The 5,970-nt window shown below is 34.6% G+C and overlaps 1 pseudogene; it reads right to left on the reverse strand.

Moving 5' to 3' along the window:
* The window catches only part of LOC107744941 (myosin-binding protein C, slow-type-like), a 30,414-nt pseudogene that overhangs the window by 23,734 nt on the left and 710 nt on the right, over positions 1-5,970 (reverse strand).

Here is a 5,970-nt window from a genome sequence, read left to right on the forward strand (position 1 = left end):
AGCTTTGCCAAAACGCACCTTGAAGATTCTGAGGCAGATGAGACTAAAATTACTGAATTATTTGTCCTCAACACCAAACGATATGTCTGGCGGAAATCCAATACAGCTCACCATCCAAATAACAGCATTTCTACAATAAAGCATGGAGGTGGTAAGATCCTGTTATAGGGGAGTTTCTCTGCAGCAGTGACTGGAGCACTTGTCAGGATAGAAGGAAAAGTGGATGGGGCAAAATCCCGTCAAATTTTTGTGGAAGTTCCAACATGACAATGACCCAAAGCACACAGCAAAACTGAGCACACAGTGGTTGAAGGAGAAAAAGGTGAATGTCCTTGCATGGCCTAGTCAGAGCCCAGACTTAAACCCCATTGAAAATCTCTGGAATGACTTGAAGACTGCAGTCACCATCAAATTTAACTGAACTTTAGCAGTTCTGCAAAGAAGAGTGAGCAAATATTGCAAAGTCTAGATGTGCAAAGTTAGGAGAGACATATCCCAAAAGACCAAAGGCTGTAATTAAAGCAAAAGGTGGTTCAACAAAATACTGACACAAGGGGGTGATACTTTTTCCATTTCAATGAGTCTGTTTTTTTACATGTTGGTGTTATATCTTTCACTTGGATGTTATAAGTTGCACTGAGTAAATACAGCTGGATAAAACAAAAACTGTGTCCATCTTTATTTCAGGCTGCAAAGCAACAAAATCTGATAATTTTAAAGGGGGTGATTCTTTTCTTTAATTACAGTAGCTAGTGCACATTAAAATATGAATATCTCTATATTTATATTTAAATATAATCATATGCATACAATTTCTTAATGAAAGTTATTATAAAATGTTTTAAATCCACATATCTTACAGTCATCCAATTGCCTTAACTGACACACACACACAAGTACTCAACAAACACACAGTGACACATCGTCATCACACATTGCTGCCACAAAGCAACATGGAAAGCATAAAGACACTGAACAATGACCTTTAAGAGGGAAAAGAGAGAATCGGTTAACATATGTAAATATACATTGTGTAGCAAAATCATATCGGAAAATATTCAGATTGCTCAATGAGATTTCACAGATGATTTTAGTCAATGATCAATGATGAGATTAAATCTTTTCTAAATAAAAATATAAACTGTGCCATTCATTTTCCCATGGAGTGTGAAAAGGCAGATGATCTCCAAAACCCCTCAAGTTTCTTTCAAGATGGGGTTTGGGATTATTACACCGCTCTGGCCAAATGTACCCATGTGCCGGTTCCATTTGGCTGTCCATTGTGGGAAAATTAGGCACTATAGAAAGCGTCTTATGACTAGATAAATGTTTCTGGCTTCTATGGGATCAGTTAAAGCATCTACTGTAGTTATAGAATTACCTGAGTCTTTCCTCCCCCTGGTTGACTCAGGGTCGCTATCATCTAAACAGAGACGGAGAGAAATTTACAGCATATTCTAAGAAATATTACTGTAAAGTCCATTGCGGCCAACACACTGTAAACACACAATGGCACACAATTCCACATATAAAACATGAATAGAAAGCAGGAAGAGATTGTTAATGACACTCTATTTAGCGAAATGTGACACAATGGTTGCATCGTTCCATACATGTTCAATTGTCTTTCCAGGAAACATCTTGCTTGATTGTGCCCAGAATATTTGTATATTTACATACAATTGTTAGCCTAGTTTTTAATTACTTAAAAATATCAAGGATGTTTTTCTTTAAAATTAATTAAATATGATAAATGAATTTTATAATATTCTAACAACTATTATAATGTTTTAGCAATGCCAATGTCATAAAATTATGTTTTATAGTGACATAAAAGATAGAATGAGCAGAGGAATTTATGTATTGGAAAGTGTTACAATGTAAATTTAAAGGGCAAGGCTCTACTGTAAATAACCTTATTAAACCTGAACCTGTTTGATCAAATTAATGTTCACATATAATCTCTGGGTAGAAAGTAATAGGGGGCATTAATTAGTAAAATACTCTTACTAGGAAGGTCAATAGAAAGTTTCTTGGGAGTGCTGCCGTCCTCTGTGAAAGAAAACAAAATATTATTTATTATGAGTATCTGTTTTTGCCAAGTGAAGGGATGCTTATTGGCCTAAAAATGTAATGATGAGAAGTCTAATTTAATAAAACATTGCATATTTTGACAGTTTTTTTTCTTTTAATTAATTTTCTTCCTTTTCCTTTTTATTTCCTTTTCCCCTTAATTTTATTTTAATTTACAATGCATGTAAAACATCATTAGAACATTGTATTAAATGCAAAAACATGAATTATGCATTTCTATACAAGCATTATGTGTATAAATACTGTATACACATCAGATGTCTTCTGCATCTCTTCCTTTATATAGATATGATTATATATTATATAAAGGGTCCAAATGCTTGTAGGAATGAGGCAAAAATCACAAACATTACGTGCATGGGTTTTTGCCAGAGGTGTAAAGAGTACCTAAAAACCATACTTGAGTAAAAGTACAGATACCTTACAGTGAAAATTACTCCACTACACGTTACAAGTCACCAATTCCAAAACAACTTGAGTAAAAGTCTTAGAGTATCTGATTTTAACAGTACTTAAGTATCACATATGTTCCTTCAACTAGAGCTGTAAATATACATTTTTAGTCCAAGCTTTAGCTGGGTTTATTCATAAATTCTTATTCCTTCGGAAGTGTTTGCTTTATTTTGAATTTCAAAAGCTCACCTGACATTTTTATAGCAAGAACATTAGTAAAGAAGTGTAAAGAGTGATTTGATGAGGATGGGTCGTCATGGTTACCAACCTGCTGGAGGTGGAGGTGATGGGGTGCTGGCGGTGACATCATCATCTTTATCTGAAATAAAGGTGTGATTGACACATACACCCACCTATCACTGAACTCCATTTCCAGCCGTAGACCAAACTCAGCATGCATACATGAACTTTAAATTCAGTATGAGCCCACTTACAAGTAAAAGATGGAACAAGCATGACAGTGACTTTGTTGTGGCTGTGTATACGTGTGTGAGGATGAAGTGCGATAAGAGTGTGTTTTGCAAGACAGAAGCGATATGTATACAACCACATGCTTATCTGATGGCCCGCCAGGCCGTGAAGCAACACACATGTGGATGAAAGGAAGTGTGAGGTTATATTTTGGCTTGCCGGTGAAACCCATGAGCATTCTTTTGCAATACACAGAGAAAAGCTATGCTTCAATTATTGCAGAAGATTCATTTTGTTGCTGCAGGAACAGATTCAGCAACTTTATGCGGCCTGAATGTCTATACTCGAATACTTGACAAAAGCCACATTATTAAAGCTTCAGAGACAACACAGCGAGTATAAATGCTCAATATACACACATCTCCACACAAAACACACACTGACTGATATACTTCTCTGTACTCCTTTGTCAAACAATACCTTTTTTAGGGGTAGCTTTTGTCTCAGCAGACTTCTTCATTGAAGGTGCTGATCAGTATAAATTTAAATGTTAGTGGACACACAAATACAAATAGACTACTTATAAACAAGATTACAACATCTTAGTCGACTTTTCTTACTCTTTTGGACTTGCTCCGGGATGTACATCACACTCATGCATGCTAGAGGTCACATATCTTACAGGCACTGTCAGTACAGAGCTTTAAAGACTACAAAAAGTGGAATTAAATATACCATTTGCATCATAAAGTTGTAAAAAGAAAAGAAGAATTTCCTGTGAAGGACTTTCCTGTGCAGGTTAAAATGAAAGAAACCTTTGAGTCTTTGGATGGTAGTGAGCGATCTGGTATAGAAACACCGGGGTCAAAACATGTGGTGCCGTTAAAACATTACAGATCCAGATCAGATCGAGAATATCAGATGATTAGACAAGTTAGATGAGTTGAACATCCCTGATGGGTTCAACAAAACAAAATATGATGGTTACTGATACTGGTTATTGATGCTTCTGTTGATATCAGTGATTAGGAAAGTTTTGTCCTTATTTCAGCTTTGTCGGCTCCATATGTACTTGACCCAAACTATATGCAACTTGCAGTGTTGGGGAGAACTAAGCAGTCTTACTTTAGTACATATTTTTAGTAGTTTAACAGTACTTAAGTACTGTATATTTGACTTAAAAAGGCTAATATGGAGAAAAAGGCTCCTTTATTAAGGTCACATGACCAGATGAATACCACTCATCTCAATAGCCCGTAATGGTCAGTCAAAAAACTGAGTGCACCTTGAAATACTGCTGTTATGTAACTATTGCTTTGTTTTCAATCAATGTTTTTTTTTTTAGTTCATTAGTCGTAATGTCCTTTAACGTATCTTCTAAAGTTGTCACTCAGTTGCGATTCTCATTGTTTTTCTGTAGCTTGTAGCTTTGCAAACTAGTTTCAAAGTAGCTTCCCCAACACTGACAAGTTGTTATTGGGGTTTTACTCTTAGCAATACTCACCAGGAACTTTTGAAGTGCCGGGCTGCTCTTCTTTTACCTCGACACGCTTCTCAGCCTGTGTTGGCTCTGGTTCACTGTGCCCGTTTTCTAAAGGCTGTGGGTCTGTGACCTCACCCTCTACAGGTTCTAGTTCAGTCACCACAATTACTACAGTTTGTGGCTGAGGGGCCTCAGCAGCAGGTATGGGCACGGCCGCCTCTGCTTCTGTGATTTTCACTCTGGCCTCTGTGTCTTTGGATGCCACTTTAGCCTCTGTACAGCAAACACAGCCAGGCTAGAGCAGCAAGACTTCAGGAAGCCACCTTCAACCCAAATGCTTACACATGCACAAACACACATAGATGTAGAGTGACTAATGGTCAAAGTGCATCACAAAAATTTGCCAAATTTGCATGTGTGGTTTGATATACATAATTATTTAGATTGAATTTTATGGCATTTTTCAAGTTCATTTGATTATGGTCAAGTGTCCAAATAGATCTGTCACTGTACATCTATGAAACTGTAAATCCCAAAAGAAGCAAAGTACAACAGGCTGTGCAAGCATCTGCTTGTGCAGTATTAAAAATTTTAAATTCTATTAATTATTCTCATGCACAAAATGTCTAAAGATGCTTAAGTATATATTTAATATAAAATGAAATAATGTATAAATATTCATGTATTATATATTTATTAATCTGCATTGTATTCAATAACTAGTAAATAATGAGAATGAATTATTCTCATGCATAAATTACATATGGTTTACATATAGTGTATATTTATTTAAAAATATGTACGTTCATAATAAAATTTATGATATTATAAATATTAATATATTATACATTTAACAGTTTTTTTAAATATCCATATATTTGTACACAACAACTACAGTCAATAATGAGAATGAATTCTTCTCCTTCTCATATTTTAAGTATAGTGTATATTTATTTAAAATACATAATTTAATAATAAAAATATTATATTATATATAAATACTATAAATTGAAATGTTTCAAATATCCATATATTTCTACAGAACAACTAGTCAATAATTAAAATAAAATGTTCTCTTGCACAAAAGGTTTATAGATATGTTAATTTAATGTGTATTTTTATTTAAAATATTCTTTATATTAAAAATATACTTAAAATATAATATTAATATAAATATCATACATTTAAATGTTTAAATATCCATATATTTGTAGATAACAACCACTGTCAGTGTGAATTTTGCATTTCTACTGCAGTCAACTTTATTTTGAAAGCACAATAAACAGTTGATGCCTGCACAGATGTCTTTCTGTGGTTGTCCTTTGCTTCTTTTCATATACTATACCTTTTCATCAAACTTCTCCATATACAGATGTGCATTTGCGCAGAAAAATATCCTGCCATTCATAAACTAGTATAGGCATTAGTACAGATGCAGGTGTGGGTTAAGGTGTGGGCATTCATTTGTGTCAGTATGAACCCTTAAAAAGTGTGTGTGTGTGTGTGTGTGTGTGTGTGTGTGTGCTGTG

This window comes from Sinocyclocheilus rhinocerous, unplaced genomic scaffold (assembly GCF_001515625.1).
Source record: "Sinocyclocheilus rhinocerous isolate Xijiao unplaced genomic scaffold, SAMN03320098_v1.1 scaffold258, whole genome shotgun sequence".
Taxonomy (NCBI): Eukaryota; Metazoa; Chordata; class Actinopteri; order Cypriniformes; family Cyprinidae; genus Sinocyclocheilus; species Sinocyclocheilus rhinocerous.